Below are 26,545 nucleotides of genomic sequence, written 5' to 3'. Positions count from 1 at the left end.
CACCATCAGGTACATCTGCACCTTGCAATGATTAACCAGAATCGTTGTTGTAAGCCAGTGGATGTTTCAGCTCTCGCCTGTGACATATGATCAGTTAAACACACCTAAACACCCACCTCCCACGCTATGCCTCCCAACAGCAGGCACTGCAGCCTACAACCCGCCATAGCCCCTCCCGGTAACCCTAATATAGAACTGAAGGAAAAAAAGGGTGGAGCACAGATGGGGACAGAGGGTGCCCGGAGAGCATCTCCTCAACAGTGAGTCCCAGGAGAACTGCATCCGGTATGTGCAACATATCAATCAAGCAACCATAAAACACTTCACTTCACAACCAAATATAAGTGTTGTAATATGTGCATTACACAAGCGCTTTCCCAGCCCACAACACACAGCCGATGTGGTGCCTCAGGTAAGAGGCTCATGCTGACCACTAATGGCCCCCCGAGGCAGCAGTGACACCAACCCACTTGAGAATTACACTTACCAGCGCAAAATCACCTCACTGACAGTCCAATTTGCATACAGCTGGTGCAGCATTATTATGTAAAACATTGCAGAAAATTAACTATAGTAATTAAATATTCAAGCAATCTAGAAGTTAAACCAGGCATCAATTCAGTGCCTCTAAGCCTTGGGAGGCCTCTGCCTTGCCATCTTCTGATCTCGGGGATTGCTGCCTTCCATTCCTTGCTTTGTGTTGTTTGAAGAACTGCTGTAAGTGTTCCGGGGTCACTAAAGATCTTAGATTTGCCATCTACAGTCACACACAGCTGAACCAGGTAAAGCATACCATAATCAAGTTTCAATTCTGGCAGCTCTTGTTTGGCAGAGAGGAATTGCCTCCGCACCTCCTGGACTAGTGGTGTAAAGTCTGGGAAAATGGAAAGGTCTATGCCCTCATACCGAGGAGTTTGCAGCTCCCAGGATTGGTGGAGTGCTGGGTCTCATTCGATAATTGGGCAGTCTTGGAATGACCGGATGGGGCCTAGCCCCCCAATACTGTGGCGGCACAAGGAAACGATGGGCACGCACCACAACAAACATGTCAGAAAAGTCTCTCACCCGAGCAGTTCTATGAGGAGCCATCCACAAAGTTTTCTTTATTTCAGACACTGGTAGGTTCTGTCAGGCCAATAATGCGTAAATTGTTTCTCTTGGAATGGTCTTGTAAGTTCTCTGCCTTGGTCTGCAGCATCAACAATGCCCTCTCCAGCTGCTTCTGCATTCAGGCAGTCGAGGTCTGCTCATCCTCTGCCTCTGACACACGTCCCTCCACCATATCCAGACGTCCGATGCGCTCCGACATCCTGTCCAAACAGTACAAGAGGGTACCTATTTTGCTGTCTATCTTGGTTAGGCTTATGCTGCATGGACGTCAAGATCTGATGAAGTTCACCTCCCATCTTTTGCAACACTGCATCCTCTTCACTTGCCCTATGGGACTTCTGCAAGTCGAACTGCAGCATGAGCTGTGTCTTGTAGGTTTTGCCCATCATGTTTGATATTGCACAAGCCACATCAGATGTCCAAGCAAAGACTATGTAGTACACCCATACCGGGCTGTTCAGCAAAGCAGGCAATAGTGCCTTAAGTCACTTTGTGCTCAGATTTTTGCAGATGGGAGCATACAGGGTAACCAGCAGCCCAGCATGGACACTAAGCATAGCAGCCTTGATCAATGATGTCCGTGACCAATGTTAGTCGCCCTCAGTAATGTAGTCCCTTTGCTGGCAATCCGTGAATTAGGTTGTATGGGGTCCGTTAACTGTATCAACAGTCAAGTAAGATGGAGTCTCCTAATGCCAGGATTCGATACCGTGAAGACGTGCAGGTGGTGGCCTTAGTGTTAGGGTTGCGTCCTGTACTCCATCACTGCTATAAAGCGGTGCGGCCCTGCAGCAGGTCAGCTGTGCACCACTGGAGAGACCGTTACCACGCGGACAAGGTTCCTGCCTCCAGTCCAATTAGCCCTAGCTCAACACGGTGGTTCAATAATGACAGCCAATGTCCCCCGGGGCCACTGGTTGATCTCTCACCTCCTCACTGTCATGTAGTTAGGCCAGTTATTGCCGCCAGTGTCACAGGTAATTGCAGCAGGTGGGGGTCCGCAGCAGCACATGGACTAATCTCGCACAAGCTCCCCAAAGCAGCACAGTGGTGCCCCAGTGCGGGCACCAGGGTCTCTGAGCAGTCACAGGAAGAGGTGCCAGACAAGCAGGCCCTTGTGGCAAGTCCGCACCTCCAGGCACAAGTAGTCCACAAGCTGCACAACAACACAGTGCAGACGAGCCGCAGCGCCCGGGCCCACCCAAGAGGGCCCCCACCAATCGGCAACCAGGCTGAGAGGCGCAATGGACCTCGGCATCCAATACTGCCCAGGGATCCAGTTACGCCTGGCTGGGCAGCCCCATTCGCACAAATACGGTTCAGCCGCTGTCCGCTCTAGCAAGCCGCATAGGCTTCATTCGCGGGCACGCTGGCAGCACTCAGGGGTGACACCGCTATGTTGAGGAATACCCTTCCAGGCAACAGGGAATGGAGCAGGTACAGGAGGAGGGTCCCAAACAGCCAGTCAGGGGCATGCCTTGCAGAGCGCCAGCCAACCCGGATACATAGTGATCAGCAGCGGGCCGCCATGCTGTGTCAGGTACCGGCTTTGCATGGAAGGTTCAGCAACAACGGAGGCACCAGCATGTCAGGAGCTCAGAGCATCTGTTTTAGGAGCGTTTTGTTGCACAATAGCAAAGGACTCTGAATAAAGATGAATGTGGCAGAAGGAGCTTGCCTAAAAGGAGGCCATCTTCAGGCCAGGAAATCACTGCCCTCCATTTATAAGATCTGATTTGCAATATATTTTGTATTAATATAATTTCTTTAAACTAAAAAACACAATATTAATGCATAGCTTTCTCAGTTTATATTAAATGGGGGCTGGGGGGAGGTGGACCCTCCCTCCCATGCCCCAGGTAGTACCATCTCCCCGGGGCTACCTTAAAACAATTGCTGGGAGAGGGGCACATAGAACCCCCGGGACCACCACCTTCCTGGGGCAACAAATTAAAAATAGTTAGGGAGGCTGCACAGACTCCCCTGGGCCCCGGGGATCAACACCTCCCCAGGGCCATTTTGTTTTACTTTAAAATGGGAGGGGGGCATGCGGCCCCACTCCCAGGCCTATTTCGCCACAGGGACCCTTTCCCCGGGGCCCACCCCTGTATCTTTATTAATTATAGCATTTGGGAAGTGGTGGTCCCTGGGGCCTCTAAAAGCCCTACGAGGGGGCTGCCACCTTCATAATTACATTAGCCATGCCCCCAGGACCTGGACCACCCGGGGGCAAAATGTCTTAGAAGCGTGAAAGACAGTGTTTTTTTTTCTCAGCAAAATCAGTGGGCCCACAAGTGGATTTTGCACAATTAGTTTTTTTTTGTAAATACTTTTTAGCCTAGGTAGGGTACCAGGGGCACCCCAGACCCAAGTCAAGAGGATTAGGGTATACCTATCCTGCCCCCTTTTATTCTTTTTGCGTGTTGTTTAGGAATCAGCTGAAGCAGAGTCCCAAAATGGCTGCCAATACTTCCTGGTTGACCTGTTGGCAGCCAATCAGATCCCAGCAGGAGATCTCCGGGATCCGCGGCTCTAGATTTCTATATTTATTTTCCATTTAATATCTTGAAAACTAATAAATGGATTTACACCAAATAATAAAAAGTGTGCTTTCTGGACCAAAAGCTACCTTTCTGCCAAATTTGGTGCAATTCTGCCCAGGAGCTTCGACTTCAAAATCCCTGTGGAATTAAAATGGCAAACTCACTTTTTTGCCCCCCCCTCCCTTTTTCTCAGCCCCCGCTTGACGGACCACCCCAAAACTTTCTATGTACAAGACCCCTGGGCACACTTTTTTGGAAATTTTCATAAAGATTCGTGAAACTGCGCCAACGATATACCCAAGTCAAAAAAACACTTTTTCAATGGAAAACCACCAATAGGTAATATAAGTACACACACACACACACACGCATGTATATATACACACATACATATATATATATAAATATGAAAGAGAGAGAGAAAACAATTGCTTCACAGACATTATGCCTTTAACCATACCAATAATAACATTTTAATCTAAACATTTGATCCATGTGAACTAGAAGCATATCATCTCAACCACCACCAGTAAATGACGTAATACTCCCATTTGAAACAAAAAATAACCCTTCCTCTTCATACAATACGCATCCTCTTTCCATGGGGGCTCTTCTTAATTATTCTTTCAATCTGTTCTACCAATCTTAGGTTAAGTGAACTCACAGTCCTCAGGCCATCGAAACCACCTGCTGGACATGTTTTGTTGTATTTCCTTTTGACCACTATCACATTCTTACATTTACAGAAAACCATATATTGTATCTAGTACCCAGAAACACCCTTCCCAGGTGGTATTCTCTGTTGCACTACACTGCCACATGCATTATTTTCATTAGGTATGTATTTGTCCCCAAAAGCATGGCAGAACTCTATTTTTCTGAACGAGTCAAAGGCATTTAAAGACTATTGGGTCATTTACATCCTGGTGGTCCCTGTCCAACAGGGGCATAGCGGCCATAAAATCCTCCGCCCTGGAAAAAGTCCATCTACCCTATTTTATGTTCCCCCAACTACATAGTGGGGTTATCTGTGCTATGAGGGGATCTGCTGCAGTGCGGAGTCCCTTCAGAACCTGCAGGTTTGCCAAGAGGTCGCCATGTTTAAAGCACCTCTTGGAAACCATTTTTATTTATTAAAAACAACTTTCTAAAGCAGGAGTTTGCTCTAAGCAAATACATAAATGGCACAATGTGCAGGAAGTTTTCTCTTTGCACCTCGAGGCTCTTTTTTTACATTTGTTTGCCCATGTCCAGCATGCTTTACATGGTGAACAAATACGGGGAAAAATAGCTATGTCCTGTGACAAGCCACTAGGTTTGGGGTTACTGTTCGGGAAGTCAGCTGGGAGACAGCCACTAGTAACCCACTAGTCCCTCTACATTTAAGTGAGCTGAGAGAACCAGAGGTCAGGAGGGCAATTAATAAAGTAGAAATTACCATCAAGGGCAAAGGATAATTATCTCTTGACGGCTCGCTGGTATTAGCATTTTTTAGTGCATTGGACAGGCATGGACCAATTTAAAGGATTGTGGGCCTGGAAGAGAAACGGAGGTGACTGAAATTTGGAGCCCATCTCCACCATTTTGTGCTTATCTGTCTATAGTCATCATTTTGTTAATCACTATAAATGTCATTCATGGCTGAAATCCCTTTTGCCTCATAAATACTACCACCAGAAATGAAAAAGATCTAACAGGAAATCTATGCTTTGCTTCATCCTTTTGGATGTCCAAGTCACACTTTTGCACACCACTTCCTTTCTCAGTAAAGGTTTTGGAGAAAATATCGAAAACATATATTGTGATACAAAAATACTGTATCAAGGATATCGGGATGGTGATCTGAACATAGCAGACGGAGCTAGGCTGCAGAGGTGTTAGCCCGCAGCTCCGGGAGCTGCCTCCCACCCACCTGTGTTCACCTGCATCAATCTAGGTGAAGTTTCCCCAGTATGAAAGCAGAGGAGACTGGTAATCTGAGGTGAAGGAGGAGCAGGTTATTCCACCTGATGCCTGATATGTACAACCTCTCAGAGTACGGAGCATGGAGCACAGAGCACAGACGTGAGCGCTTATGGGAAAATGATGGCTACCACAGTCCTAAAGATGGGGTCGTTTTGCTGAGTTGAAAGTCCTCCCGGCGTGTGGCAGCTGCCTTTACCTTTCCTCCTTGCTCCTCCTCTGCTCAAGGTGCATTAGAGGTTTTGTCAAGGAGCAAGGATAGTGTTGCAGCAGGGAGAAGCTGGGAGAATGCAAGGATTTGAGGAAAGGAGAGAAAGTTACTGATACAGAACGATAGATACACTGGTTTTATGTGGGTGCTGGACTCCATGCTCACAAAATGTAATCTACAGGGTGCTGTAACAGTATTAAGGAGATATACAAGGTATGACACCCAGATATCTGCTTCGCCTCCTATCTCTGCCACTCTAAGCAACAGCCAGCAATTCTCTGTTTGCAAGCGTTTGGCACTTGGTTCACACCCCTTCAAGAGAACCTCAACTTAATATACATAATCTACAGTAGCCTCAGTGGTCGCAAGGAACACCAAATGCCAGGTGAGTGGCAGGCAAAAGAGCTTTCTGCTTTTCTGCTTCTTCCAGAGCCAACAGTCAGCCGGAACCTCAAGAGGATGGTGGCTAAAGGTAAATGTGAAACAGCTAGCTGCCCAAGCCCTATGAGCCTGAAGACGGTTGTAAAAGCTGGATTGTTATCAGGTAAAAGCTCAGTTGAGAGAGGGAGAGAAATAGGCCAGCTAGAGAAATTCACTTCGAGATTGAGTGGTCAGGGATCCATCACTCTAGGGAGCATGGTGGTGGGGGAGAAGGGGGTCTGCCCCCAGCGCCAAAACCTATTTGGACAATGACAGAACAGCTGCACCAAATTCATCCACAGTGCACTATGATGTCTGTGAAATCACCGGCACGAACCTAGATAACCCAGAGGGGCTGCAATGGGGGGAAACCCCAGAGATCCTGGGACCTTTTAAGAGGTATACAGATACGACAGCAGAGAATCTGCAGCCCATAAGAGCAGAGACTGTGGAAAAAGGAGAGCAACCCAAATTCCCAGAGAACGGTACAGGCCGGATGACTGGCAAACATGCCTCTTTGGGTAACCTTTTACTGTCCAACATTTTCTTTAAAATAGTTTATGTTGGGGTGTGATTATTTAACTTTATAATTTTAGTCTGAAATCTTTTGTTTTAATTCTATTTCTATGTCGTAGAAATAGTTTGTGGTATTTGATTGGTGTTGTTGATGTTTAGAAATATAATAACAAACAGTTGTATGTTTGTAAGCAATAATATAATTAACTCCTTCAGTGCTCATGATGGAACGGTTCCATTATGAGCACTGGTGGTTGTGTGCTGAGATTGGAACCATTCCGTCCTCTGCACATGACCATCAAAATGAGTTTTTTTCTAAAAAACAGCCTTGAGAGCTGGGAAAGAGTTTTCCCAGCTCCCAAAGCTATTTTTAGTTTTTAGTCTTAGAGGCAGACCCTCAATCCCCTCTTCTACCCTGACACTACATCATGGAGATCCTCGTAATCTGACAACGAGGCATCTACAGCACAACCGCATTAAAAATCATCGTTAACAACAATTATGATGACAACGTCGACGACCACAACTATGTCCGCTACTATTGCCTCGCCTATTAGAGCCTCGGCTATGAGCACCTCATCTATGATGGCTTATCTACGACGGCCTCGTCTACGATGGGCCTCATCTATGAAATGCCTCATCTAGGATGGGATCCTCTACGACGGCCTCATCTAGAAAGGCCTTGTCTACTACTAGCCTCAACTACGGATGGCCTCATCTATGGATGGCCTCATCTACGGAGGGCCTCATCTACGGAGGGCTCGCCTACGATGGCATCGTCACCGACAGCCTTGTCTATGACGGTCGTCTACAAGAGCCTCATCTATGATGGTCGTCTACGACGGCCTCATCTATCACGGTTATCTACGATGGCCTCATCTATGACGGTCGTCTATGAAGGTCGTCTACGATGGTCATCTATGAGGGTCATTAACGATAGTCTAGCGTACAATGGCCTCATTAATGACTGTCATCTATGACTGCCTCATCTACAATGGTCATCTACAATGGTCGTCTATGACAGCCTCATCTACGACGGTCGTCTATGACAGCCTTATCTACGATGATCCTCTATGGCAGTTACATCTACGACGATTGTCTATGGCAGCTTCATCTATGATGGTCGTCTATGACAGCCTTATCTACGATGGTCGTCTTTGACGGTTATCTACAACAGTCTCATCTATGATAGTCGTTAACAACAGTCACCTACAACAGCCTCATCTACAACGGTCCCCTTCTACAGCCTCATCTTCCATGGCCATCTACGACAGTCTTATCTACAGTGGTTGTCTTCAACGGTCATCTACAACAGCCTCATCGATGATGGTTGTCTACAACAATCGCCCACAACAGTCTCATCTATGATGGTCGCATACAACAGCCTCATCTACGATGGTCATCTATGACAGCCTCGTCTATAATGGTCGTCTATGAGGACGGCCTTGTCTACAATAACATAGTCTACCATAACCTCGTCTATGATAACCAAGTCTACGATTGCCTTGTCTACGACTGCATCGTCTACAACCGCTCAGTCTATGGCTGCATCCTCTACTACGTCCTTGTGTACGACAAATATTGTCAACATGACCCTAGTCGTCGATGTCCGCCTCGTCAACTACGCTCTTGATGACAATACAAATGATTACAAAAGCACACAATCGTCAACAAGAACAAAACACATCATTCCGAAAAACGTAATGTCAAGAATTAAGGGGACTTATATGAGCATGTTTACAAAAGTCAGCAATTTATGGAGAGGCAACCTGTGGAGTAATTTCACCACTTTGCTCCGTTTCCAACTTCAAAGCATAGGTCAGGTCCATGCCATGTAGCTCTCTTACCAGACCGTTAGGGCATGTTACACCCACAACTAGTGGTTCCCCCACCAGATGATTTTTTGTGGTTTCCATACCTTTTGAGAACGAGCGGCCAAATGCTTTCAATTTCCACTAGCAAACAAGCAATCAGTATGTTTTTCTTTATGACTGTAAATAGAAGAGCTGTAGGAACTATTCCAATTGTTGATATATCCAGGAGGAATAACAATCAAGGAAAACCCTGTCACTCATAACCCTTCTTAACCAGCAAAGAAACTTAACTATGTCAGGGGCTACTGTACGGGTTGACAATTCATTGGCAATACAGGGTAGGTATAACCACTAGATGTGGTCAGACATTGACACATACATAACATTTCTGCCGGAAGGCAAAAAAAACAAAAGATTCTGCAGGGGTGCAAAACATCCTCGTCAGACAGCATAGATTGAGCTACAGATGTAGCTTCAATAGGATTCCCACAACTAGCAGGGTCAGTGGTCCTTAGTCGCCAAGTCAGGGCCACAACATGTAGATTCTGAGGTGCAAATGTATCTAATATTTTTACCTTACCACTGCAACGCTCTGTTTGGCGAGCATGTTGACGAAGCCTTGCAATTAGTCAAGGCTAGCTCCGACACCACAAGATCCTTTGGCACATTACAATTGCGAAAGAAACACTCTTTTGAAGGACGGGTAACAAGAAGGATGATAGAGGTATCAGACTTATCAACCCTCTTAGTAGCCCTCAGGCTAGTTTACCTACTGTGACAACTTTCTGGTGCTGTTTAGACCAACCTGTGGGAGAAATAATTCCAAATTTTGCCATCTATGATGGAAAATATCATAGGACAAATAAGTCCTGGATCTCAACACATATAGTCAAACATTAGAGTTCACCCAGATTCCGTCCACTACTCCACCAAAATGAGGGTGCCCACCTCCTCTCCATCTGCTTGGGAAGGGAATGCTAGCCTGTGCAGACAGGTAGCATTGCGAGGGTGCTGGTGCACCCTACGGGCAGCAGCACTGCTGTCAGCTGGATTACGAGCCGGAGACAATGCTGCTGCCACTTTCCCACTGGGCTAAAGGGCGGAAACCGTGGTTTCTGCCTGTCAGCACAGTGGGAAAGACATAATAGATTCTGCGAGGAAGTCGCCAGTAAGGCAACAACCTCCCCATCGGAAGTTCGGCAGACGGGTCTTCCCGTCTGCCAAACTCATAGGCGGCCCCTATATCTGTAAGGATTTTGGTTGTGGGTTCCTGGGAGCTAATGCTTACCCTGCTTATAATCTGTAATAGCTCCCTTACTTCTATCTCTGTTATATGTTACATGAATAATAACATATTTTATAGTTGCGCTCTCATAGCATGCATTAGAATAATATTTGGTACATTTCCAATTTCTATTTATTTTCTGTTGATGCACTTTATTGGCTGAAGATGTTGCCCATGTGATTTAGTAACTGCTTTTCTTTTCTGTGATGTCATGTATTTTGCTGCCTCTGTCATTGTATCTGAAAGTATTGTTATAGTATAAATATATATGCAATATTTTCAAGTTTGTATGTTTGTTATTACATATTAAATTATGCAACTACTTCTATTTTGTATATTTACATGTATGTTCTGTTCAGATGTTTCACACTGTTTTGCAGCTTTTCTGTTGGTGGTGTTCTAATGAGGAGCAGATGCTTTCTGTTTGATTAAAAAACATCTCAGTTTCACTTTAAATGCTAATTTGTTGGTAGTTTGTAGCAGTAGAGGTTAAGTTTGTTTTTACTTGTTATTTGGGTGAATTTACTTTATATATTTTTGCTGTTTTTTGATAGTTGATTGTTTCTGCCAGATTATCATTTTTCCAACTCATAGTTTTTCCTTTTAGGAGGTCTGTGTAAAGAGACAGATGCTGGACAGTGTTTTATTAACTATTTGCTATTTTACATTTTTAAGTTAATTAACATGTATGTTTTATTTCAAATATACATTTTACTTACTTCGCTAGATGGTGGGCGAGGTGCATATATTTATTCTTTAATAGTCTAGTCAGAGTATTCAGCACAGTTTCTTCATCTTGCAGCATTTGTAATTTATGAAGTATTTAGTTGTTTAAAAATGTGTGTTTTATGTTCTTGATTTAATTGTCTGATTTTACTGGTTAAAGTTGATCACACTTTTATTAGTTGGTTTAGTTAGAATTTTTTTATCAGTTATTTCCTTTTATGGTCAGCGCTCATCTATATAGGTTTTATTTATAATGTATGATACATAGTTTGATAGTTTTTAAAATATATTATTAATATTTAGATTGTTGTCTAAATGTTTGTAGTTAATTCTAAAAAATGTTGAGTTGCATTGTTATGATTTTAGTTGTATTATTTATTGGAGTAATCAGGTAATTATTTTGGTGATGTAATATATTTATATTTAATTGAAATATGTGTACAAAATGTGTTATGTTTATTTTAAAGAATTGTTTTACATAAAAAGTGATTTTTTATATTTATTTTTGGTAAATTAATTATTTGGACGATATTGTGTGTATCTATATTTTTGACATGTTACATATTTATTTAAAGGTAACAATATTTTTGTTTTAATATTTGTGTTTTCGATATAAGTAAAAATTAATATTTTTAACAATGATATTTGTGTTCTTGATATATGTGGTTTTACTAGTTAAGTATAGGAAGTCGATTTTTTTGTTATCAATATTTAATTATCAATATTTTTGTGTTTCGATATTGTATGAGTCAATATTAGGTAAATGATCCCCTCAGTAAAAGCCAAATCCTGCTGATCCAGCTGCATCAGAAAATATTTTCTCCTGTCAATTCACTAATTTCTACAGTACCACATGACTACTTCATTGAAACTTTCCTCTATTAAGGAACAGTTGGGAAATAATTTCTCCAAGCAATTCTTTTCACAATCCCTATGTTTAAGTATTTCATAGAAACCCCTTCAAATGTTTTTATTTTCACTGGTAGGATAACTGGAAATGAAATATAGTATCTTAAGGCCCTCATTATTGTAGTGTATTGTAATTGTATTTATATAGCGCTTACTACCCCTGACGAGGCGTCGAAGCACTTTTCAGCGAGTAGCACGCTACTCCAGAACCCAGAAGGAATTAGTGGTGGATTAGTATAGGGAAATATGAGTACAGTATTAGTATTATTATGAGTTAATTTGAGCAGAGGATATGTGATTTTGTTAGCTGGATTGACTAGAGTAATGGATTAATAGAAGAGGGAAGAATCCAGACGTGTTAATTGGGAGTTTATAGTAATAGGATGAGGCTTGGGATGAGTAAAGGAGAGATGGAGGAGAGAAGAGTCTGTGGAAAGGGTTATGGATAGTAGCAGGAGGGGTTTTGGATGAGTCGAAGGTGAGATAAATGAGGGAGAATTTAGTAGGGATGTTAGGGAGATCATGGTAGTAAACTGAGGTTTGGGGTGAGCTAGATGTGGTAGAGGAGGGAAGAGCTTAAGCGGGGTTATTTTGGAGATGAAAGTAGTAGAATGAGTTTGGGATGAGTCAGAGTGGGGATGGAGGATAGATTGATAGAGACATAGGGTGATGGGGAGTAAAGCTTACAAGAGAGTACATTTATATTATTTTGTATTTATGATATATATATATATATATATATATATATATATATATATAGTGTTATTTTAATTAATGTATTTATTATTGTTTTTTATCTAATTATTAATAATCTGAATTTTATTTATAGATTTTATTTTATTTTTTTCTCTAGTACAGTAGGACTAGAGTAATAAATAGATATGTAACTACATAGTAAGGGAATATATGTGCAAGGAATATAATAATGGATATAATAATATGAAAATAAAAGTATTGTATAAACACAGACTTTCAAGATTTGTAATTTTGGAGTTAATTAATAAGTGTACTTTGCTAACATTCATTTATCATTTCTCAATTTTTGATTAGAGAAATGCTTATGATAATAAAAACATTTTGTCATTGTGCTATAAAAACAAAAGCACTGATTCATAAGAATCTAATATAACAACTTATCTAGGAGCTATGCAATGACCTAAGAACATGTTAAGCATAGCATAATATACACTTATATATAATTATAAACACACATATATAAATACATGCACGCACACACACACACATATATATATATATATATATATTTAATCATGAGTAAATATACATTTGTTAAAGAGTATATGTATAATTTAGAATTATGAAATAGTAACTATACATATTCATACTCATGGCACTTTGAATCGGCTCGCTAATGTCAACTATTTTACTTTTGATTATGAGTTAAGGGCTAAATTCAAATTCCTGTACAAACACGCATTTTTAGAGGGATCAGAATTATGAGTTGTGTGACACTCTTGTAGTTTCTTTCTGTGAAAATTCGGGCAGCTAAAGCACTCCAAAATTTTTAATGGAAAGAGGTCTGGAAAAAATGCATAACATGGAATTCGGTGTGGTAATAACTGACTTTGTATGTTATGCTCCATTTTCCTTTTAAAAACTTGGAATAGGAAGATTTTACTACAGGTATTAAATGCCTCACCTTGGGATAATGGTATTTATCACATCTGGTAAATACCCAAGCCTATTCCGACAAACTTTGAACTCCCTCCTAGATGGTTAATGGGTTCACCTTTCTAACCTATTACCAAGACAGAGTTTCATCATTTGCCACAGTGGTCACCTACTTAGGCCCTCGTTAGAGGTATTGCTTTATCAAGTGTGGTAAATCCATACGAGGTAATACAAATACTGCGTCTTAAATCCCTCTGTGAGATTTGTGACAAAGGGCCTCATTACAACCTTGACGGAGGGGTTTCGTCCATCTCAAATATGGAGGATATCCTGTCTGCCATATTGCGATCTCTATTGAATATAATGGGATCGTAATACGACGGACGGGATATCTCCCACATTTGTGATGGAGGAAACCCCTCCGTCAAGGTTGTAATAAGGCCCTTCGAGTTTTTCCTGTGTCCCTGTGTGACAATGCATGCAAGTTATTGACTTGTGGTTTTTCTAGGCAATACATCGATATGAGGTTTTACTGCGTGATAAAAATGCACACACTCAAAATACAGCAAGAGAAGGAAGTGACAAAGAAAAACAGGATATTCTTACTTTCCTCAATCCATCTGCATTTGCCATGCATTGTTGACATTTTCAACCATCGCAGGAATACAGTTACTAAAAATCAATTTCAGCAGAAAAGCCCTTTCTAAGAAGAATCTACCGCCTGTAGAAGAAACAGCAGCCATTTTGGATTTCACCATTGGTCTCAGTCCTCCTGTTTTATGTGCCACATGGACTTAAAATCACTACAAAACTACAACATGGCCTTTAGCTGAATAAATAAGACCATGTTTACTGAAACTAACTCATGGTACTTGCTGAGGAGGTGGTGAAGGAGGAACCAATAATTCTGTAAAACATTTAAATACAAGGAGGTCTCAAATAAAGACATAAGCATGGCAGGGCATAGCAAAGAAGGTGCATGGGGTTTCTCCTCTTAACCATATAGTTAAAGAATTTAAAATGCAGTTTCAAAACGGTAGGTGCAGTGTTCAGGAGCAAATGCAAGACCGGAGGTGTAGTGTTCAGTAAGCAGGCAGATGCAAGAATCACAAGCAACTAGTGGTGAGGCAGCATCAATGTTGCAACTACAACCTTGGGAAGAAACAATACGACCTAACATAAAACAAAAAAATATTGAGGGCCCTGAAGGTAGCACATATGCAAAAAAAGGGAAGAACAAGATTAGCCATATTTTTTAAATATGTTTTTATTAAACTTGTTGAGCAATATAATTATTTTTTTTAAATAGGGAAGCTACATATATGTTATGTATATATCAACTGTACATAGCCAATACCGATGCTATGTACCTGCATTCTTTTTCAGCTGGCACCAGTAAACAGGCATTAGTTGCTGATTAACTACCGCCCACAGAAAGAGGGAAAAGCAGATCAAATAAATCCCTAACAAGGGATATGAATCCACAAAATATAGCAACTTAGACTGCGACTATCTATTTCAGTAGCATCACACCACAACCACTGCGGTTCTATTAACAAGTGGCTTGGCCACAATAAACACCTCTCCAAGAACTGCTGCAAGTGGCAATTATGCCTCATGTGCACAGTCTTCAGTATACATGCCAACAATCACTGCTAACCTACATATTACATGTATTAATGCTGCTCACACAACAATGCTATCACTGAACCAGAGTAGGTTCACAAGGAACAGGAAGATGAGGATGAGGATACCAGGGTGATTTTTAATGTTTACATTAAGGGCTGGACCTCAGATGATGGAGGGGACCATGACACATATGCACCACCTCTAGCAGAGTTCACAACTCCAAACATCAATTCTCCCTCTATAGTAGAAAGCAGTCAAAGTTTAGCAGCATATGAAAGAGTGATATTAAAAATACAGGGGCCATTAACTTTATTGACAAATGCAATTATCGATATTAACCACATCTTTGTTGAAGTTGTGAAAATTCAGGGAGCTGTGGCTCGTTTTGCAACTAGACACCAAATACAGGCTCATTGTCGCTTACATTCAGAACAAAAGCACCTGAGGCTGGCAGAAGATAGGGCCAAGAGACAAGCTACTGGACCCTTTATCTATGAAATAAGGGCACTGACAAGACAAATTGCAAAGGGTTATGTAACAACACTGGCTGCAATTAAATCATAAATGTCGCTGTAGAGCAAAGTAGCATCAGAAACATTCAGATGCCTTTTGTAGAAAAACCAGACAGTACTACTAGACATTCATCATCATCATGTTTATTTCAGGGTACATATCCTCATAAAACAGACAGAATAACACAATACATGCACAATATACATTATATAAATATATGTAATAAACGGAATTCATAATTCCCAAATAAAAGATTAAAAAAACATGAAGAACTGAAGCGCCAAGTATTTCTCAATTTTAGCTCCTTCTTTTGTTTCCCCAGACCAGGTGCTAAAAATTCCTCAATCCATAGATAATAAAACCTGAGGTGTCTGATCTGAGAACCCTTCATGCAAGCTGGTAGTGTCTTAGGACCAAATTCAAGAATATTGGTTGAATACGCGTTTCCCTTTGTTGTGAATACAAAGGACAAAAAAACACAGAAGATGCTCCTCAGTTTCAGTTCCGGTCATGCATGGTGGGCAACAATCAGTTCATGCTCCTCTGTGACAGTTTACAAGTAAAACTGTTAATGGGTAGGGTCCACAGTCTGAATTTAATGTACAAACATTTAGCATTTTGAAGGGTTAACCATAAAGGATTAGTAATTCAAAACAGACAACATTTTGGAATTTGTCAATCAACCCTCCTTTCCTAGTGGCCACAAGCCAATCCTTCAAAACAAGAGACCAATATTTTACTTTCTGCAAGTTCACTGAGATTCCATTTACCCTTCTTGGATCATCCCAGAATACTTGAAGTCTCCGAATATAAAGTCTTTTTTTTTAACATATTGTAACCATGGTAAGACATTGGATTTGTCCATATTAGTGAACTCCTATAAACTATTTCTGTATGGTTCCAGCTCTGCATTATGCCATAACCTCAGCCAAATCACTGGGGTTCTAAAATTCGATTTAGGAGATATTTTCTTAAGACCCAGGTAGAAAGAAGAGTGGAACTTCAGGGATGCTTACTGGCATATTAAGAAAATATCTAACAAAGTTATTTTCTTTGATGGTTAGGCCATTCTGGTTTCTTAATGCTGACTATAAATTGCATTTGCCTAGTTTGCACTCCCTATTATACCACAGTCTCTTTTTAGTTTTTTTTGCTATCAAGGCGCAGCCTTGAGACTTTACAGCAAAAATCCTGTAAGATTGAAAATAACTTGAAATGTAGGTCACGAAGGGTTATCAAATCTTGGCTTAGTTGACATAGGGTTCCAATACAGAGGTGAACGTATTATATGTGCTGGCCAAAATCCAAGGTTTTGCTATGTTGTTTGAACATTTATTAGACCTATGACTGTTCCCAACTACTTGCTCAGTATTAGAGATGTTACTTGATGTAGTAGTCATATTGTGCATCACCACTTATTTCAGGGTGAAATCGAGGGTGCCGTTATCACTATCATGCCTCATAATGATTTTCATATCATGAAGCATGGGCCATAACTTATATCTAGGATGATCTTATCAATTCTCCTACTGTTGCTTTCATGTTTGAACATGCATGCCCTCTTTATATTCAATGGTTTTCTATACTTACATGAATGTAGGCCGTAAGTTAAGGTTAGGGAATAATTCCAGTGCTGCAGCTGACGAGTTTACAATAGGTTTAGCTTCTAGGGTAGGAATACCAAGGATCTGATCCTCAAATTTAGTCAGGGCACTCACGCAACATTGAAGTCCCCAGTGATCAGGACTGGATGTCTCTCATTGTTTCAATTTGGTTGATCCTCTGGAATATGTTGTGTTTGACTTTTCCTTCTTAGGAGTAGTGTGATTGTAAGCATTGCATATGATCACAGAAAACCCATCTGCCTATTCTATGCTTAGGGTATGGACATTTAGCAATGAAATGTCTGGCTTCCACATTTTACAATTTAGTCACATTTTTACCCAGACAGTTAGGCCACCAGACTGCCTGCCCACATTCGAAGAGAAGTCTCAATACAGTATGTCAAGTATCTTGAACTATACTTTGGCACAGTTACCCGGGTTTCTTTGAACATGCAAAAATGGTAGGAATTAACTAAATACTCCCATGCTGAATCATAACTTGGAATTCAAGCCACAGATATACCATGAAAGTACTTACATAACAATAGGGCCTGGAGGTGTCAGTGAAATTTGCAAGTTATTAGGAATGGATCCAGAGTTGGTAAGGAATTTATCTGCAGCATTCATGCCCATCAATAAAAGGTATAGGACCTCAATGTCACGAGAGACTCCCAGTTTAGGTTATGTGACCTTTATATTGGGTAGGTCTCAGATTAGTCAGTCAAGTCTTTATTTGTGTAAAGTGGAGGTAGCATTAGGGATGCCTGAGCTATACTGATGCTTCCTCCTCAGTGCTTCTGCGAAATCTCTTCTTCTAGGAGAAGGGGCTGTAAAGATGGAAACTTATAGCTGAACTTGATTTAGGAGCCCCTAGATGGAATAGAACGCAGATCTATGGCTAGTAAGGCCATAGCAAGCTCTGAATTAATTAATGATAGTTTTTTGTGCAGCCATCCAGTGCTTTTATACAGCCATTTTGAGGCAGTGAAATACAATCAGAACATATTAGGAAATAATGTAAAGGAAAAAGGCGACCAGGGCACTCCAAAATCATGGAACCGAGATAAGTAGAATAACAGAGAGATTTATTGGTAAACCTCCATGATGATACCTTCCATATCTTGTGATCAATACATGAAAATTCGGTAACAGCCTGTTTATACAGTAATAATAGTGTCCATATGTTGTGACCAATACATGAAAATTCGGTAACAGCCAACACGTGTTTCGTCCTCAATGGACTTCTTCAAGGCTGGAAACAAAGACAAATTGGAGCTCTTAAACAATATAAAATCACTACCAACCGGTAGGTAACATTTATGGGTTAAGCCCTTAGTTTTAATTTGAAAATAGTAAGAGGTGAGCATTCAGTATAGGTCAAGTGTAGATACCCATTACGAATAATGTACAATCAGAATAGAGAAAACCCATTTGTTCGTGATGTGTTGTGTCCAAAGAGTATTATTTTAGATAATACAAGTAGTGCGTGACAGTGAGAAAACCCAGACGTAACAGTTTGTGAATAGTGGAGATTTAGTTCATGAGGTAATTTTATATGTCGACGGGCGCCATGCTATATCACTTATGTGCATGGAATGTCAATCCTAGCACGACCCTCTTTTCTGGAAAAAACTTACACCCCCCGCAGCACACCTCTTTGTCCTGTTGATGGGTGTTATTATCTCCACTATTCACAAACTGTTACGTCTGGGTTTTCTCACTGTCACGCACTACTTCTCTATTCTGATTGTCCATTGAGGACGAAACACGTGTTGGCTGTTACCGAATTTTCATGTATTGGTCACAACATATGGACACTATTATTACTGTATAAACAGGCTGTTACCGAATTTTCATGTATTGATCACAAGATATGGAAGGTATCATCATGGAGGTTTACCAATAAATCTCTCTGTTATTCTACTTATCTCGGTTCCATGATTTTGGAGTGCCCTGGTCGCCTTTTTCCTTTACATTTTGTCTAGTACAGCGCAGGACATAGGTGGCTCTCTTGCAGTACCACCTGTGTCTCTGTGCACCCTGAAACCCGTGGTGGTTGGGTTTACCTACCAGGCCGGCACCCTCCACATGACTACATTTCTCTGTATCTGGTACTCAGACTTACCTATATCGGATGTGCGACGCTTTAACATCAACCACCGGATGGAATACTTTGATTGTTTACATATTAGGAAATAACATTGGTCTGTTTCCCTCACGCATTGAGTTACCTTGCTTGTGCATGAGCCAAAGGCCTTGCGTTTGGGGAATCCAAGCTTGGGGACCTTGGTCATATAAGCTACCCTGTCTTTGCAAGAGAATCTGATGGGCAGATATAAACCTACCATTAGAGGGAGGATTGATTAATCTTCATTGGTCTGTAATCGGACCCACGCTCAGTGACTGCAACTTAAAGTGTACAGGGAGTGTCTGTTTTGTGTTAGGTGGGTCGCTGTTATTAATATGGTATTTGTTATTAGTCACACGATCCCTGTTTCCAGCTCTTCTGCTGTAGAAGTAAGCTGCGTGCAGTTATGTGGCCAATATATTTAAGATTTATTTCATCCATTAGTCATGGCTCTCTCATTCACAATAATATATATATGTGAAATTCTCCTCTACACAAGGGTTTCCTGGAGCTTTATAATTTGGGGCAAAACTATGGCCCTCATTACGAGTTTGGCGGGCGGCAGAGGCCACCTGCCAAACTCATACTGCCATCAGACTGCCAGTGTGGCCAGAACACCACTGGCCCTATTACAAGATTCCTGCTGGGCCAGCAGGCGGAAGCAGCGTTTTTGCTTGCCTGCCCAGAGGGAAACAGGGCCTTAACATTGACGGCAACTCGTAATCGAGCCGGCGGCAATGTGGTGGTGCGGCGGGTGCAGTAGCACCTGCTGCTCTTTCCGCTGACCGTAATTCGGGCCGTGGAAAGCGCGATGGGCTGTCCATGGGGGCACCTGCACTGCCCATGCCAAGGGCATGGGCAGTACCGGGCCCTTGATTCCCCCATTCTGCCAGTCTTTCCATGGCGGTCCAGCCTCCATGAAAAGGCTGACAGATTGGGGAGTCGTAATCCGCATGCAGCGCCACCCTAGTGGATTACAACCGCCGAGACCACCAGGCTATCGACTGCCTGCAACCTTGTGGTGTTGGTGGTCCAACCGTGGCGGCTCTGCCACGGTCGTAATGTGGCAGTCGGACTGCCACGGTCCGCGGTGGTCTGACCGCCACCGCGAGTCTGGCAGTCTTAAGACCGTCAGACTCGTAATGAGGGTCTATGTGTTTCACTTCACAGAACTGTTTCTGAAATAATTCTACCCTACTCAAAGATCATCTTCGAAACCTACTGCAGATACTCATGTTGATTCTTCTTTCTATGCTTCCTGTTCAACATCTTCATTGCACATCAGTGTGTTATATTGATTTTTACTAATAACATAGGGTGCCAGATGAGTCTAGTTTAATTAAAAGGTTCTCGGTTGGAATTTAGCATAATAGCTTCACTAGGGTTAGATCTAGCTCTCATTGTGATATGTGTTTAATTAAAAATGTCCATCTCTTTTGAACGGTTCAGGACTTTTTCTCTGCCTCTCCTGACTCGTTTGGTCTCAACCTCCTTAATGGGGACATCAAAATCTTTTAGCTTACAGCTTTTGAAAGAATGTGCAACAACCCTTTTTAGGTTTCGCTTGTGCGTATGCTTACAAAATCTTTTGTTAGTAAAAAAAAAAAAACTTAAAAGGGGCTTGGAACCAGTCCCCTACTTTCCTCACCTTACCATTGGCCTAGTCCAACGTCGCCCCGATTTACCTGCTTCTGATTGTCCAGCAGGCCGCCTGCAGAGCATCCTGCTTCACTTCCTGTTGTCTTCTTCATCGTCTGGTTGTCTGTGGAGTAAGTACTTCTGGTCACTTCTAATTGGACACTAGCCAGTGTCCTTCCTTTGTGGCACCACGCTGAAGGTACTTCTTTTTTTTTTTAACTTTTGCTTAGTGCTCCGTGGTGGTATGTTGTTTGGGCATGTTGCTGATTTTTTATGCTTTTCTGCAGCCTTTGTGCAGTCGAGCGAGGCTTTCACTGGTGTCTCCTCCTGCGAGCTGTCTCGAATTGCCTTTTCTGTGCATATCATTTTCCAAGCGGCAGCAGCATGTTTTAGCTCCCCACATGTTTACACCATCTGCTATATAAAATGACAGATAAATGCCCCATCACGTACAGAGATGGCCCTTACTGAGGTGAAGTAAATTGGTGCAGGGCTGCGTGCCCACTACTCTGGTACGTTTGCAAACGTAAGTCCTTGAGCCACAATACTGAAGCGTTCAGCTGCTGACTGAATTCTTCATGTGCCGGCCATCTCTTATCACTTTCAGCCACCGCCATGGGAACCACCATTTTGCTTATTTCTTTGAAAGTGACACCGGGGAAGCCACACTGTTCTGGGGGCAGATAATGTTAATGACAGATATATTTATGCATTTTACTATTGAGTCACTGCCCGGCTGTCATTCCGGTAGCTATGGCCCATTTTTGTAGTTTAACTATTAATCCATTGGTTAATAGATACATTTTAGCGTAGAATATGTACGCACACTGGCTATTTTAATAAAGCTCCTTAAATTGTGTTAGTTACTCTGCACTGCAAGTATATTTGTTTAATTTCTGAGTATTAAAATAGTTGACAGATTCAACACTAGCTTAAATAATCACCCAGTCACAGGTTTTCTGCAATCCTACAGTGTCTGGTGATGCCATGGCTGCTGTCCGAAGTATTTTGCAATAGGTTCTGTTCACTGTGTATTACTATGTAGTCAATGTGGTGTACATATGGATCGGTGGAGAATTTCAATCCCTCGTCGCCCTCATCCTGATCCTTCAAGAGACTCAGGCAGTCACTAGACCGTCAGACTCGCGGATGGCGGTAGGACCACCGCCAATGTGGTGGTCCGAGCGCCCCATTAAGAACCTGGTGGTTGGGCTGCCAGGGAACCACCAGCTCCGGCAGGATCCGAGATCCCGGCGGTCTGGAGGTGATGGCGGTCCTAATACCCCAGGCAGGGCAGCACAGCACGCAGCGCTGCCCTGGGAATTATAACCCCCTCACTGCCAGCAGTTTTGTGGCAGTACAACCGCCATGAAAATGCTGGTGGAGAACATGCATGCACGGGCAATGCAGGGACTCCACTGGTCAGCCCCTTCGCAATGTTCACTGTCTGCTTTGCCGACAGTGAACATTGCGAGGGTGCGTGTGCACCCTGCAAGCTACAGCATTGCAGCCTGCTCGGTTACGAGCCGGAGACAGTGCTGTAGCTTGTTTCCCGCTAGGCCAGTGGACGGAAATGTAGTTCTTCGCACGCTGACCTAGCAGGAAACACTTATTAACTCCGGAGGAAAGGTTGCAATGTAGGCAGCGGCCTACCGGGAGCTTGGCGCTTAGAGTTTTCTGTCCGGCAAACTCAAAATCAGGCCCTCAATTTAAAATGTGTCATGCATGAATGAGCCAACCTACCTCACAGACACAGGTAGCTTGACGCCTTTCACTCACATGATTTTTCCACAGGTCTGAAGTATGTCTCCCTTTGTGTGCGGGCTGACACCAACGAGAACATTTCCAGCTCTTCCTTTCTCCATCGCTCCCTTGCCATAGTCAGCATTTCTTGCTAAATTCTTTTCGATGCTGTTTGAGGCAAGGCACGACTTCCAAAGTAAAGGTCAAGTAAAGAAAATATAATATGCGTAAGCAGGCCTGGAGAAACCGGGTGCATGACCCTGCCCGTAGACGTTTGGTATACCCCTTCAGATTGACAAATGAATTGTTTGTATGAAAATATTTAGCTACCTTTTTCTCGTGACGTGAATCGGTACTGCCTTGCCATCTGTTTCCTTATTTGAAGTCCCATTATTTGCCTTCAGTATGTTGGTCACTTTTATGGTTTTTCTGTACACTTTCTTTTACAATGTGAATATCTGAAGGGATTAGCATTTATTTTCTGGGACTTTGGTTGTTTAGCTCTGTAGGGAGTTGCAAACATTTGGAACAACTCACAAACTAATGTGTGCATACTGTTGCAATATGTGAATTGCCATTGTGTGTGCATTCCCCACAAAGAGAAATGTTCTGTGTAACACTGCACCATGGCCTCTCACAATCTCAACTCAATCATAAATATTACAAAAAGGTTATAATAATGTTCGTAAATTTTATAAACCGTTCATAGTTGCTTGTATTGTGATGTATGTTGAATTCATAAACAACTTTTAACGGTTTATCAAATTAAAAAAAAAACATTATTATAACCTTTTTCTAATATTTATAAACCATTTAGATAGTAACATAGAATGCAAAACAAAAAAACAACGGTGAAACCTACTGGCTTTTCCGATTTACAGTTACCAATCCCGCTCACAGTTCTCTAACATCACTCTGTAGCATAGATTACGAATCAACTAAGGCTCATTGACTCGATGTGTGAACACACTTAAAACACACTCCTCTACAATTTAAAACTACAAACTAAGCAGCGTAAGTATAAACAAACAATAAATGTGTAACAGGTAAAGCTGAAAACGAACGAAATCAATGTTGGAGTTTACCAATAGCAGAATGAGTCCTATGAGAGAGAAAATCAAAGAGGGTTGGCCCTTTCCTGCTTTTTTTCCTGGTGATGACGGGCGAGACAATGGGGAAGAAAGCAGTGCTTTATTGCGCACCACAAGTGGGAGCGGCCCACCTGCTCCACCCCATCCTTCCTCCAAAATTGCTTTGTGGGGCTTGCAGTCGCCCCTCAAGACCGACACAAGTTGTAGCCAACAGGTCCCGAGCATCAGTGAAGACAGCAGCACTTTATAGCATACCATAAGTGGAGGGGCCCACCTCCTCTGCCCCCTCATTCCTCAGTGAAGTGTCTTTTGGGGCTACCAGATATTCACCTCCCCTTTCTACCACATCAACCTCACAATCCTGACAGCCTCCCCTCCAACGACCTCGCAGAAAGTCTGCACATAGTGCACAAATGCAACAGTATTTTGACGCACCAGTAAATATGATTGGTATGCTCCTTTCAAATATATTTTCAACAATAAAAAGTAGTATGTTAAATATACTTTTTGAAAGGGTAACTTATCTATTGACTGATTTTAGTGTAAGGCAAGTAGGTTTTACCTTTTGTATGTATTGATTACATAGGAAGGAACTGTGAAATGGTTGTACTTACTTTTGTAGGTGTTAGATACTTATAAGTTTAAATAGCAATTTAACAAACATAATTTCGTATGATTATAGTTTTTCAATGGGTAGTGTCGCCAAAAGAACTCGGCATTACTTAGAAAATACAAAATGATTATTTTTGTATTACAGTTATGACCTGTTCTCTTATTCCACTCTCCACCCTAAAGAAAATGGATCATATACAGTGGAGGGGTAACACTAGATACTTCCCCATTTTCGTCTTTAAAAGTGAACTCTTACAAACCCTCCAGTGTATGATGGATGGCACAGGCGTAGCATCAAGGTTTTTCTAAATTAGCAGGGTCAGGTCAGATAAATGTGCTCTTGTGTCAATCTGTGCAACGAGCACTAGCCCCTGCTTCATTTTTCTCCAAGTCATGTATTAGGCCTGGGGTGACTTTTGGCGCTTTGTACCTCATTTGACCAATTTTATTTAATTGCCTATTTATAAACAAAAAAACCAATGTTGTTTCCTAAATGTTTGTATTCCGTTTTAAGTTCATTTGAAATGAATTCTATACATTAAAGAATGCGTACGCAGAAAGCCACACAGATATTCTACAGGTTATGTATGTCAGAGAGGATCCCATGACGAAGAAAAACCTTGCTACATTTTTCACATCTGCATACACACTATACATATACACGCCCATACGCATAAACCATTTTCCGATTAGTGAAGTGTCATGACATTAATCGCTGTGAAACCGACGTGGAGATTCCACTCCTGGCAGGACTGAATGACCTAGGGTCTGCAGCATCACTGGCGTGTTGCATGGCAAAGGACACCGATTGGTATTGTATCATACACATTAAAACACATGCTGTCCCAGTTTTTACAGTTGTTTATTATGCTCTCCCAATTTTTTTCATAGGTGAGTGCTATACTTGTACCCTTGATAAAAACTAGAGTACATTTTGTTCCATTTCTCCCTTCCACTCGTGGTAATGCAGAAATATCTACTCTGTTGCTTGTTTTAGATTAAGTGAGCTATGTGATGACTAACAGATGCATGGAGGAGTGAGTGGGGCTGTGACAAAATGCAGAATTCTTTCATTGGTGTCATACTAAAAATCACCACGACTGAAACTTGTTATACTGTGGGGTGTACTTGTTTAAAGCATGATATTGTAGAGTACATGAAAATGTATGTGTGTAGAATAGTTGGGTTTCAGATATAGCTCTTAACTCTAGAGCTTCGTGACTCAGTCCAAAAGAAGGTTCGTGAGGGGATCTGGCAGTGATAACGTTTTTAGAGCCTGCATTTTGAGCAAGCATAACAGTTGTAGTAGATTTCTGAAGGGCAGTGATGACGTTTTTAGAGCCTGTATTTACAGCAAGCATTACGGTTGGCAAAGCTTGCTGAAGGCAAAGTCCCATTTGAGGCTTATGTTTTACGGGTCCAGTTCCGAACCAGCAAAGTTCCACAGAATAACCAAAACCCAGTAATGGCTTCCCATATGTTTCCCACAAATTTGTCACCCCTCAAAGGACATTAACTAAGAAGACAGTCTCTTCCACTGAGCAGGTAATCATTGCAACTTTGCAAGTTGAAAAGACGTTGGGGAAAAGGGCAGAAGAGGAAAGGACAGTATTTATTAGTCAACTGTAATCACCCCGAGTTCTTTTTGGGCTTAAACGTAGCTCGTAGACTTTCATGTTTTTCCTTTGCATATGTTCACTGTTCCACTGTGTGACTGCATTCCTTACTTAGCATTTTCATGCAAGTATTCTGAAACTATGTAATGCCTGCAGCGCATGAGCATTTTGTATGCAACTGCACGCCTTGCTTAGCTTTTACCCGTGAGCGTCTCAATAAAAACAACAGTTGTGAAAAATGCTTGTGAAAGTTCTGATTTTCATGCGGAAGTCACCCGCCATAAATTTTCAAGTGGTTTTATTTGATATTTTTCCATATTTTTTTCTCTTAATAGATAAAAACAGTAGAAAATGGTAATATTAAGTAACCATTTATTTTTTAGTAATTAGCTATATTTATTTATCTCTGACAAAATACATTTTTTCAATCCTTGACTTAGGTGGTGAGCCGGACGGTGTTGTAGTCTTGGCAAAGATGAAGTACACTGGGTTCAGAAATGACACTGGGTCAGAGCCTCCAGATAAGAAGACATGGGTGTCTGGCATCCAAGGTACGAGTGGTTAGGTGCTGAATAGCCCAGAAGATCCAGGAGTGAAGCTGGTAGAGATCGAGGAGGCTCTGGAGCCAGGACCAGCTGAGTCACTCATGCAGGGCCGCTCAGAGGAATATGAACGAGCTCCACAATAACCAACTCAGAGGAAGAGGATCCTCTAAAAACTGGAGTACATCTTGTCAGCTTACCTCAGCCATGCTTCTTATGCTTTATGCAATTAGCAACTGAAGAGTGGTAGGACAGTGGTAAGGAACATGGCTCTGAAAGGCAACAACACTGCCTTTCATCT

Source organism: Pleurodeles waltl, chromosome 12 (assembly GCF_031143425.1).
Source record: "Pleurodeles waltl isolate 20211129_DDA chromosome 12, aPleWal1.hap1.20221129, whole genome shotgun sequence".
Taxonomy (NCBI): Eukaryota; Metazoa; Chordata; class Amphibia; order Caudata; family Salamandridae; genus Pleurodeles; species Pleurodeles waltl.
This window is presented reverse-complemented; position numbering follows the sequence as displayed.